The sequence below is a fragment of the Artibeus jamaicensis genome, unplaced genomic scaffold (genome assembly GCF_021234435.1).
Source record: "Artibeus jamaicensis isolate MK-2021 breed Jamaican fruit bat unplaced genomic scaffold, CSHL_Jam_final scaffold_537, whole genome shotgun sequence".
Taxonomy (NCBI): Eukaryota; Metazoa; Chordata; class Mammalia; order Chiroptera; family Phyllostomidae; genus Artibeus; species Artibeus jamaicensis.
In genome coordinates, this window is record NW_026522047.1 from 41,630,651 (window position 1) to 41,643,352 (window position 12,702).

Below are 12,702 nucleotides of genomic sequence, written 5' to 3' on the forward strand. Positions count from 1 at the left end.
GTGAAGTGTCCAGAAGGGGCACATCCACAGAGACAGGAAGTGGGTTTGTAGTTGCCTGGGGCTAGGGGAGGAGAATGGGGAATGATTACTGATGAGGATGGGGCTTTGTTAGGGTGAAAAGAATGTCCTGGAATTGGACAGAGGTGTTAGTTGTACAACATTATAAATGCACTACATGCACTGAGCAGTTGACTTAAAAATGATTAACTTTATGTTCTGGGGAGGAAGGAAGGGAGGGAAAAGACAAGGGAGGACCAGATCTGGACACTGGCATGATTCTGGGGAGGGGCATCAGCCACAGGCCAGCACTTGCAAGAGATACGCAGGGCAGAGGTAGGGAGAAGGTCCCACGGGCTTTCTTGCAATATTTGAAGTTACTGATTAAAGGCAGTAGGGTGAGGAGTCCAAGTGCCCTGAGCCCTGCTCATCACTCTCCATCAGGCTCAGACCCCTCATTTCTCCATCTGTGACAGCCCCACCACCCTCCAAGCTCCCTGCAGGGGACCTGTGGAGTGGGGTCTCTGTGTGCTCATAGGCCCCCTGGCCCCTGCCACAGAACAGGCCGGGCAGTGGGTTGATGCTACAGGCTCTGCCCACCCCAGGTCTGGAGCCCTAGTTTGATGCTCATATTTTATGTCCCAGCCCAAAGCCTCCCAACTGGCCCGGTCTACAACGCAGCTGCCAATTCTAAACACAGCTTTCCTGCAAGTAGAAATCACTCGGCATAGCAGTCACCATGGCCTTCCTTCCCCTCTGTGGCCTCAAGACACCAGCACAGAGCAAGACACAGAGGAGAACATGCTAAATGGACAGGCAGGTGGACAGATGGGACAAACTGATGGACAGTGGCAGAGCCACCAGCAGCAGAGCCAGGAGAAACCATGTGCTCTGAACCTTGTCCTTGTCCCTAGCACTTATTTCAGCAAAGGCCTCCTGGGCCCTCTCCCTGACCTGAGACCCCCATCCGGGCCACTAGGAGAGTGACTGCCTAGTCCTGATTTGCAGGGGACTATCCCAGTTTTAGCACTGAAAGCCCTGCACCCCCCAAGAACACTCAGAACCAGGCAGACCAGATGGTTGTTACTACTGCTGCTTATCTCTCAGAGGCCACAGAAAAGAATAAAGGAGCCGTCAGGCTGGAGGTCAGGAGGGTGTGAGTTTTGGCCCCTGCTTAGCCACTGAGTTGTGTCCCTAATGACTCAGAATCCAGGGTTCTTGTGCCTTGGAGTGACACTTGACTCTGTTAAACCTCTCCTCGCTTCAAACAAATAAGAACAAAAACTAAAAAATACTGTGCAGGCTCAACTGTGTCCCCCAGTTTCATAAGTTGAAGCCCCGACGCCCAGCACCTTAGAATGTGACTGTATCTGGGAGTGATTAAGGAGCTGACCAGGTTATAATGGGGTCCTGAGGGTGGGCCTTAATCCCTCGTGACTGGTGCCCTATAAGAAGAACTTTGAACACACAGAGGGACCCTGGGGCCCACGTGCACAATGGGGACACTGAAGACGCCCCCCTGTGAGGCAGGAGGCCTGAGGAGGAGCCAGCCCTGCAGATCCTCAAAGCCCGGGGTGGACTGGAGGCGGCTGGGGCTGGGGCGGGGGAGTGGGGACTGACTGCTGACGAGGACGGGGCTTCTTCTGGGGAAAGGATACAATATTCCCAAATGAACTGTAGCTGAGGGTTGCACAACCCTGTGAACATACACAAAAGATTGAAGCATACACATTAAACAAATAAATTGTATGGTATGTTAATACTATCTCAATAAAGCTGTCTCAAAATCCTTTAGGACTTAAGGAAAAAAATCCAATGTGACTTCTATTTATTTCAGTGGCATTTTCAACATCTGTGACTAGTAAAAAAAAAAATCATGAATGCCCATTCGCTCATTAACAGCACATCACTGTCGTGCTGATTAATTGGATGTGTGTTTTAATGGGACACCAAATGTCAATTCATTCAACAAAGGTTAATGGGTGTGGGGTGTGCAGACTGACCGACTGCGGCCTGTGGACCAAATCCAGCCCACTGCCTATTTTTGTACAGCCCGTGAGATGAGAGCAGTTTCAGATTTTTATACTATCAGGAGGGGGAAAAAACAGAAATAATTAAATGTCTTGACATATGCAAATTATGTGAAATTCAAATTTCAGGGTCTATAAAAAAAGCTTTATCGGCACAAGCCAGGCCCATCTGGCTGCCTTCACGACACAATGGCAGGGCTGTGTAGCTCCGACAGTGATCCTCCAGTCTGCGAGGCCCAAGAGAATTACCTTCTGCTGCTTTGCAGGAAGTGCCTGCTGCCTGGTGTGATATACGTGAGTGGAGCACAGGGCCACGGAGAAAGGCAGCCTCGGGGACAGGCTGTGACCGAGGTCTCTGTGTCCTGGAGCGCAGACAGGAGCTGGAGCAGCGCCAGGGAAGCACCTGGTGGGCCTGCCAAGGCTTTCCCAGAGCAGATCTCCTGTCCCTGGGCCCGAAACAATGCAGGAGGGGACAGGGGCAGGCAGAGGTGGCTCTGGCCCTCCAGACACCTCAGTAACTGCGAGAACAGTAGCAATGGGGTAGCCAACTCAAAAAAATCAGGAGTTAAGTGTCAGCAAAAATGTGGGGAAATCGGGACCCTCGGGTACTGGCTGATGGGAATGAAAAATGGACAGCCGTGTGGAGAACCATTTGATTACACTTCTGGATGGAAGTAAAAGGATTAAAAGCCAGGCTTACACAGATATTTGCACTCCATGTTCACGGCAGCATTATTCAAAGTAGTCAAAAGGTAGAAACACCCAAATGACTGTCAACAGGTAAATGGAGAAACAAAATGTGGTCCATCCAAACAATGAAATATTATTCAGCCTTAAAAAGGAAGGAAATTCAATCCTGGCTGGTGTGGGTGAGTGGATTGAGCGCCAGCCTGTGAACCAAAAGGTAGCCTGTTTGATTCCCAGCCCAGGCTCATGCCTAAGGACCCAGGCCAGGTCCCCAGTTGGGGATGTTCAAGAGGCAACTGATTGATGTTTCCCTCCCTCTCTTTCTTCCTCCATTCCCCTCTCTCTAAAAATAAGTAAATAAAATCTTTTTTTTTAAAGGGAAGGAAATCCTGACACCTGCTACAATGTGGATGAAGCTTAAGGACATTACATTCAGAGAGAGAAGCCAGACACAAAGGACAAATCCTGTGTGGCTTTAGTCACAGGAGGTCCCTGGAGGAGTCAGATCCACAGAGACAGGAAGTAGGCGGTGGAACCAGGGGCTGGGGAGGGGAGTTAGTGTTTAATGGGAACAGAGCGGCGGTTTGGGAAGGTGAGGAAGTTCTGGAGGCGGACTGTGGGGATGGCTACACGACAGTGTGAATGAGCTGCATGCCACTGGGCTGGACACTGAAAAATGGTTGCTATGGCAAATTTCTATACTGTTTGTATTTTTTATTGTTACCACAATTAAAACGAATGCTAACAGGGTAACCACCTCATCCAGGTTGGCCCAGACCTTTCCAAGACCTTTAGCACTGAAAGCGCACTATCCTGGAAAACCCCAGTCCAGGCAAACTGGGACAGCCGGTCACCCCGAGAGGTCAGGTTGTTCTATGTCCTGTCTCCCTAGGGCTCAGAGGAAAACCACCCCGCCCAGGTCACTGACTCAGCAACAGCGAGATGTGAACTCTGCCTGTCAGACGCTGACCCCACGGCCTTCTGCAGCCGAGGAAGCATGGCCAATTCACTCACCCTCACCCCATCTAGCCTTCCATCTTCTCACACGCATCCCCCAAAGAGTTCTCTCCTTCCTCCCAGAGCCACCCAGGGGGCCCGGAGATGCTGCTGATGCGGCTCTGGGCACAGCGATGGCATCGCTAACATGTACCTCTTCTGCAGCACCTGCCCTCCCTGGACAGAACTGAGACAAACCCGATGTTCCTCATCTTGTTTCCACCAAGTACTCAATGGGGCACACCCTCGATCGTGTCTCTCCAGGCCCCTGGACGGGACACCTTAGACTGGGCAGCCCAGAGCATGAGTGGGCGGCTCCACAATCCACTGCCTGGAGTGATGCAACGTGCCACCCTCATGACTCAGTTTCCTCACCTGTGTGCTTGCTACGTTCATCACTACAGTGCCCGACCCCTAGGCTGGCCCACACCCCAAAGGTGGGGGTGGGGCATTGGCACCTACTGGACACCTGTCTGGTGATCAAGAGGTCCTGGAATTCTGTCCACCACTCTGCCACAAAGTACAGTATATTCCGGCTTGCAGGTGGGAGCGCTGAGGCTGAGTCTCCTGCTGAGGCCACACACAAAGGTGGAGTCAGGGTCCAGGCAGGGTGGCGCCTGGGCACCCGGGCCGTGTCCACTGTGGATCCTGCAGAGGTCCCTTCTGAAGCTACCGCTTCTCCTCCCGCCCTCACGACAGGGGCCGGGGCTGAAGACCCCCAGGTGACTACTCTTGTATTTATTAGTTTTCCTTCCAAGTCTTGCTTATTTTTCTGAATTTTAACTAAATTCGTCTGAAGAGGAAACTTTGTGGTAGCTTTGGTACTGACAGGGAAACCTAGGTTTCCTGGTTGCATCAGATGAAGCACCGAAGACTAAGTTAGAATGTCTGCCCACTGATCACATACACCGGCCCCAGGAGCGCCCGGCACACAGCGCAGCACCTGACACCTGTACGGCCAAGAACCGCCTCAGGACAGTGGTTCCCAGCTGAGTGTGGCCCTGCTTCTGGGGACACTAAGCAATGGCTGGGAACATCTGTGTTTGTCACACTGGGGTTGGTCCTGGAACTACACGAGAGTGGGGGCTAGAGATGCTGCTTGACACCCCACAGTGCCCAGCAGAGCCCCTCTCAGAGAGTGACCTGGCCCCAATGTCCAAGGGCGGATGGGAGACGCTGTCCTACAGGAAAAGAACGGGCTCGAGCCCTGTCTCCTGGAGGTGCCCCGGACAGTGTGACTCACTACGCAGAGACGGTCTCGGGAAGGGGCTGAGAGCCCAGGACAGAGACACACCCTGACACACCAGGCACACGCCTGCTGTCCCCTGGCTGACACCCTCCTGGGCCAACCCTTCTCCCTCCCGAGGAACCTGGCCGGGCCAGGCCTGCCCTCGGCCCCCGTTCCTTGGTCCCTGCAGGGCCCGGGGTGCCAGCGACCCCACCACATGGAGAGGTGCCTCTGCCTCGGGGCTGCTGAGGGCTGAGCTGGGTGGACAGGAACCGACTGGGCCCTTCCCTGGAAGCTGGCCCCTCCGTGGCTCCCGAGTTACACAGCCGATCTGAAACCCCACCCCAGCCCACCAAAGACACGCAGGCGACCTTCCAAAGGGCCCCGACTGGCGACCCCAGCCCCACGACGCTCATCCCACCAGCACCCTGGGCCCTGCCTCAGACGTCTGAAGAGCCGTGAAGGGAGACAACTGAAATTCACAGCACGGAGGGAGGCAGAGGCCCTGGGAGGGGGGGCGAGGCTGCAGGGCCCAGGTCCCCGCCCCTCGTTCTCACTCTATTTCGGGAACCCCCCACCCCAACCACTGGCCACTCACATCAAGTATCACTCAGCCAGCCCTCTTAATCAGCAGTTACTCTGAGGGCACCCCCACCCCCACCTATGTCCCAACAGAGCCAGAGCAGTCACCTCTGAAGGCCCTCCCTACTGCCCATCCTTCAAGCTGCCAGGCCCCCGAGGGGGTGTCCTTGAGGCCAGCCGGGGGCTCTGCCAGTTCCTGGGAGGGGCTGACAAAGACAGGCAGGGGTGGCTGGCAGCCTCCACCACCACACGGCCTCCATCACCACCCAGGAACCCCCGGATCTGCCTAGCATAATCTGGTGGTCTGGGGTACCCAAGAATGACCTCATCACCTCTCTGCTTGCTTGAGGCTTCTCTGGCATTCAACAAGGTCACCGAACAACTGAGTCGCAGGGAGGGAGGGGGAGGGAGGGGCAGCGAGCGGCGGGACAGCTCCCGGAGCGGAGGGTAGATACAAACCGAACTCGTTCTGCACAGGCCTGTAAGGCCCCTTGTGAAGGGACCTGCGAAATATAAAACCCCAGGGGCTGGGTGGACACCAGGGTGTCTGGGGACAGGCAGGGTTAGGGGCAGGAGAGTGACAGAGCCCCCTTCACTCGCCAAGGGGAGCCAGCGCTGTGGCCACATCACCGCAAAACACACATGCATTCCGGAGTCACCTGTCCCAGAGTCACTAGCTCTGTTCCCTCCAGGACCGGAGAATAGACGAGGATGAGGCCCGGCCCCCTCCTCCTCCTCCTCGCTGCCCTCTTCCCCACTGGGATGGGCCCCCAAACCGCCTGGAACAGTTACGTGCCCCCAAGGCTGTGTCTCAGACGTCCTTTGCACGGGGTATGTAGTTTTACCACTGTTCTGTGTCTCACTTTCAAGGCCGCCGAGTGGGGTCGGGTGGAGGGAGGGGAGATGGTTGAGGTACTTACTTTTCTTTTTCTCTCACAACAGTGGGGGGCTAAAGGTCTCAGGGGCTGGAGGAGCTGCTGCGGGCTGCAGGGCCGGCTTTATAGGAGCCACCCCCACCCCCATCCAGGCCGTGCACCCTGGTTATTAATAGCAGCCCAGCTTCTTGCCTAAGTATGGTCAGGAGGACAACAGCTGTGGGCACGTCTGGCACCTGCTCTCGGCCACTGAGCCCGGGGCAAGGTGGCACCTGACTGCCCTCAACTATGAGACACTGGCAGCACCCTGCCGGATCAGTGTGGTGTGCTGACTCCTGTAACTCAGCCCCCCAAATCTGACATGACTCACGCTTGGGGGGCAGCCAGTGTGTGCGGGGCCCCGAGTCACCCTTTTCTTCCGTTAGGTAGGATGGATAGTAAACCAAAGCTGGGAGGAGGAGGGAGACGCATCTCACCCACTGCCTCAGCAGTCCTGAGCCCGGTCCGATAAGATTGCCAGGTGTCCCAAACGCCACGAGCAAAACTATGATATCGTAGGAGGAGGGGAGCCCTTGAAGTTCTGTGTGTATCGTCTTCACCAGCTGGGAAAGGATACCTGTGTAACTGTCCCAAGGTCTGGGAGGGAGAGGAGCAGGGGGAACCTAGAAACTGACTAAGGTGTATAAGCCCTGAGCCCCAGTAATTGGCACACTCAGACTGCCTGGGTGCTCACTTGTAGCCTCAGCCCAGATGTATAGAACAAGCTTACTAATGAACTTACTACCTTATTTCCTCTATATTTCATAAATAGAAATTGCTATTCTCTAGTGAGCAAGGCCAGCATGGAGGAGGGGGAGCCCCCTTATGGGGCCCCCCCAGTAACACATCCATCCTCACCATCACGGGAGCAGGCAAACGGGAGCACGGCTCTGAGGCAGCACGAGACTGGCTCACCGAGCAGCGGCATCTTTGTCGAGAGCCCACTGCATTTGAACCCAGGGCTGCCTGACTCATCTCGCAGGCGGTGCGTGAAAAACCCAAGCCATGATGTAAGGTCTAAAATTAGGGTCCCACCTTATGTGCTGGTAAAAGCGGGGGGTGGCCTCCCTGCTGGACCTCCCGTGGAGGAGGTCTGCTGCCCAAAGCCCTCCTGACTGAGGGATGGGACACATGGCCGCTGACGCCCAAGTAGCGTGTCCCACGTCTCTGCCAGAGGCAGGATCATGTGCAACCGTGACTGGGATCCACGGGCCTGCCCCTCCCACTCAGGTCTTGCTCTGCAACCAGAGTATGCTGATGTCCGTTTGGAGAACTTGACCTCCCCAGAAATGCCAGCCTCAATGTTCTCTGAGCTTGGTCCGGCTGAGAGTCTGATGTGATTGGCTGTACTACCAATATTTATGCAGCACTTGATGGTTATAAAACCCCTCTACAAGTTCCCACTTAATCCTCATGGTGTCTCAGGGTAGTGAAAGGAGAAATTACTACCATTTTGCGGCTGGGAACACTGAGGCCAGGAGAGGATAACTGCTGCCATTTAGGGGTGAGGCCAGCAGCGGAAGCCGGGCCCTCCTCACTCCCTCTGCTGTGCATGGGCTTTGCTTTGAGATAATCACCTTCCAAAGAGGTTCACACACAGCCAAATCCTAAGCCAACCTACAGGCAGGTCTGACCTGATGCCAGCTGGAATGGTGAAATTCAGGGACCCCACAGTTCCTGCCTCCAACCCATCTTAAGAAGCAGGCAAGAAGACGTGCCCATTTTGCATTAAGACAGGCAGCCCCTGCTCCACAGATTGGCCGAGTGGTCCACTCTTCCCAGAGCAGAAGGAAGATGATGGCCCAGCACTAACATGTGCCCCCCGCCATCACAATCCTAGAAAGAAAAGGGAACGAAGGCACAGCAAACAGACAAGCGGCTCCCAGAGAGGAAACACGCAGAAGTCAAACAGTTCGGTAAGCTGGCAAGCAGTTGTGGTGCACCTTTATCAGCGATGAGTCCGCTCCTGCTGCAGAGCAAACCACCACGTGCTCAGTGGCTTGAGACAACATGCATGGAATCTCGCAGATTCTACAGAGCAGGAATCTGGCCACGGCTTCCCTGGGGCCCCTGGAAGGTTTTTCCAGAGGCCGCAGTCCAGGTGTCGGCCAGCGCTAGGTTTCATCCAAAGGCTCACATGGGGAAGGATCTATTTCCTTTTGTTTTTTTTCAGTAAGAAAATAACATGGCTTTATTTTGTTTTCTTATAAAGATAGCCCTGCTCTGGCTGCTGTAGCTCAGTGGACTGAGGGCAGGCTGAGAACCAAAGGGTTGCCGGTTCGATTCCCATTCAGAGCACATGCCTGGGTTGCAGGCCAGGTCCTCGGTGGGGGCCACGTGAGAGGCAACCACGCATTGTTTCTCTCCCTCTCTCCCTCCCTTTCCCTCTCTCTGAAAATACATAAATAAAAATGTTTAAAAAGGTAGCCCCGTTTGTTGGCTAAGTAGAAAAGATTACATAGTTTTCATGAGTAAACAAGATTCACCTGCTTCAGAAGCATACCATAATGCCAGAGAAGAGATAAAGGTGTAATGCTCTCACCTTCATAGCAATAAAATGCAAAACAGAACAAAAAGTAAGACAACTTAATTAGAGCTGGACATTCCCACAGGGAAATATCAAGAGGACTTTAAATCAATCATCAGGTTTTTATATGTGGTTTTAAAAAGTCAGTCAGCCTGAGACGCCCTCACTCCTCTCCCCTGCTCTTCCCACCAGAAGTTTACCAATTTGGGCCCCACAACGCTGGTAGTCAGAAGCTTTGGCTTTTGCTTTAGAGATAAGAAAAGTCGCAGACGGCAGGAAACCTGGCTTGGGTGAGGCACCGACATGCAGTGGCGTCGCCTGTAGAAGTTGACAGCATACTCAGCATTAGTCCTCTGCACAGAAATTGCAAAGGGCTGGTAAAGGTGAAAGGTGGAGGCAGCGAGTCACTGTCCTGCGTGGTTGGTGGGGAGGCCCAGTGAGCCTGCGTGGACCTGAAAGCTGAGCAGACCAGAGTCCTGGGTGTAAAACCTGAAACGGTGATCTCCACAAGCCTCGGGCTGCTCCATGACCGACACCCACTTGTCGTGATAGCTGAAGAGAGACACTTCAAGGTAGGGGCTAAGTCCTGTAAGACTGGGCACTGGGGGGGCCCCGACCCAGCAGCCTGAGTGCTGCCTTGGTGTGCCCTCTGTACTTGGCATTTACAATAGAGTCGTTGAGCCAGCGCTGGGTCTGCCTCGCAAAGCTGTTGCTGGAAGCTGAGCGGGGAAGCTGGACCTCACCGTGCAGGGTGGCACTGCAGAAGCGATCGCAGTTCTCGAAGCCCTCCACAAGCTCAGCTGACGTATTCTCAAATGCAGTGATCACCTGTTGTCACCGTACTGCACCCCAGAAAGAAAGATGCCTGTGATGAAGGTGAGTGGGGGCAATGATCTTCGGGGGCCTGCTGGGAAGAGGACTTCTACAAGGACAAACACGTCTGGAAGGCGGTGGTCCGAGGCCACTTTCACCAGCTGTACATAGGGTCTCTGGAATCAGAGGGAGCATGCAGCTCCTCTTAAAATTGAAAGCGTTCATACTCGAGATGAAACTGAATTCCGTCTAGACAAGAGATGTGCTTCTGTGCACGAAGCAAAGACCAACACAGTGACTCCTGGTGGCAAAGCGAACAAAACCAGAGTCATCTGGGGAAAGGTAACTCGTGCTCCTGGAAACTGGCAGGTTTGTGCTAAATCTGAAACAGCCTTCCTGCCAAGGCCATCGAACACAGAATCCCTGTAATGCTGTACCCCTCAAGGATTTAAACTTACTGAAAAGTAAAGAAACAGCCCTGTGTGGCTCAGTTGGTTGGGATTCTCTGTTGGAGCACATGCCTGGGTTGCAGGTTTGGTCCCTGGTCAGTGCACAAGAGAGCCAGCTGATGAATGTTTCTCTCTCACATCAATGTTTCTCTTCCTCTCTTTCTCCCTCCCTCCCCTCTCTCTTTTAGTAAGATAATAAAAATCTTTTTAAAAAACTAAATAGGAAAAACAAAGAGGCCTGTGACGGATCTGCGACCCTCAGGGTTGCTACAACGCTCACTAGCGGACTTGATACACAGATGGTTTTCGTTCAGAAGCAGTTTTCCACACGCGCAGCTGCCACAGTTGGTCCAAGTGTTGGGAGAAGCGCCTCTTGGCCACTGCGCCCCTGCCCTGCTCTGCGCAGCAGCAGCACAAGTATATGAGCAGATGATGCTGCAGGGAGTTGGTGAAGGGGTCCCTGAAAAAATGGCCACGCCTGTCTGATCGTCCCACTGTATCTCAGAGAAAACAGCTGACGCGGTGAGTAGGCCGTCCTCACAGTCAAAGCAGCCAATGGTTCTCACATCAACAGAAGTGCCTTCGCCTGAAGATGTGGACGGCCTGCTGCTGCACTGACGGGGTGGCCAGGAGCTCTGCACACACACAGCCCCGGTTGTGTGGCAGGACCACCTTATCACCCCAGGAGGTGTGTGCACCACACGAGCAGCCAGTGTGGGGGTCCATGATGTGGAGCAGACAGTCCTCCAGAGGGGACTGTGGGCTGGGGCTCACAGGTTCACTGTTCCAACACACCCCTGACCAGGAGGGTGAGGCTGGTCTGGGATGTAGGCAGCTGAGCCCATGACAACACATTGGCAGCTGCCAAAGAAAAGGCGGCACCCATGCTGCAGGCGCTCACCATCGGCCGCCATGTGGGTAACGTCCAGCAGGGTAAAGAGCTGACCGCAAATGTGGACGACCACTGGTCATTGCCATTGCACAGGACCTCCCCTCATAGCCCCACAGGAGGACCTCAGCTGCGTGACGGCCCTGGTACTCACAGATTTTGAGATGGCTGGTCTGAAGAGGAAGCAATAAAGTAGCAACCGTTGAGTGAGAATTTCCACGAGAAACAAGGAGGGTTTTTAGCATTGACAACACTGCAGAAGATGTTCTGGGGGAACACTTGGACCTGATGCCGGTGGGTGTCTGCCTTGCCTAAACTTGACATGCACTCAATGCTCCAAACATTGGATGGCACTCTGGTTGCAGACTTTCTGAGGTTTGATGGTGAAAACATAATGACCCACTATCACACCTCCATCAGTCTCCACTCAGAGGGCTGGGACCAGGGATCCCCCAGCCACTGGGAGATCCCACACTTTGGGACCTGGTACCTGCAGCCACAGCCCCCTCACCCCCCAGGGAAGGATCCACTTCTAAGACCACTTCTGCAGCTGGTGAGCTCCAGTCCTTGCTGGCTGTTCCTTGCCATGTGGGCCTTTCCAACATAGCGGCTGGCTTCATCTAACACAGTAAAGGAGTGTGCCAGCAAAACGGAAGTCACCATCAAGGTAGCCTAACTGTGGAAGTGACTTCTATCACCTCTGCTGAATCCTGTTGGGTAGAACCTGCCACTAGGCCAGGCTACTCTCAAGGGAGCGAACAGCAGGAGGCAGGGGTCCTTGGGGAACATCTCAGTCTGCCTGTTGCAGTCCTCATGAACAACAGTGTACTAGACCACCAGGCTTTGCAGTGGGCGGTGCTATTCGCTAAGTGCTTCTATGGGTCAGACACTCTGGTGAGGTGCTTTATGACCCCACAGTGGCTCCGCATGCCCTCTACTGGCAGACTGAGTAAACTGAGGCTGCACCGAGCCGAGCCACTGAAGATAACCCATATCAAGAGAGTGATGCAGAAATCATCTCCAGAGCAAGGTAACTTCCTGCCAGTCCCTGAAAGACGCTGCAGATTGAGCACTGCGTCATGGTGGGCCCTGCATACTGAAAGACCCTGCATGCTGAGTCCAAGTGAACTCTGGTTTCAACCCAGTCTTAATCAGAAAGGCTGGATGGCTGAATACCCCTCCTCCGCCCTCAAGGCAGACATGGTCACCCAGCATCTGACATACTGCCCAGAATGCAGTGGGACTTAGCGAATTGTGGCTGGATAAATGCCACTTACTGGTCCCCTAAGGAACTCCAGTCCCCGGGTAATTACTCACCTCAGGGTCCGGAGACCCTGTGGCACTAACACAGAAGCTCCTGCATTTCCATGGAGGCAGGTGGCATGAGCATACTATGGCCTATCGCTCTTCCACAAATTATACACACCTGGGTGCCCTTTCCCACCATGCGCTGACTGGTGAAGCCTGGGAATTTGCTGCTCAGAGCCCGGCCTTGCAGCCCTGAGGGACCTAACAGCCAGGTACCATGTACAGGCCACACTGGGTCCTGGGCTGGACAACCCAGTTTTAAAAAGACAGGCGTGGACCGAC

At 54.2% G+C, this 12,702-nt stretch overlaps 1 pseudogene; it reads right to left on the bottom strand.

Moving 5' to 3' along the window:
• Positions 1–8,998: 8,998 nt before the first annotated feature.
• LOC119063807 (DET1 homolog) lies at positions 8,999–11,717 on the bottom strand (annotated as a pseudogene).
• Positions 11,718–12,702: the final 985 nt, after the last annotated feature.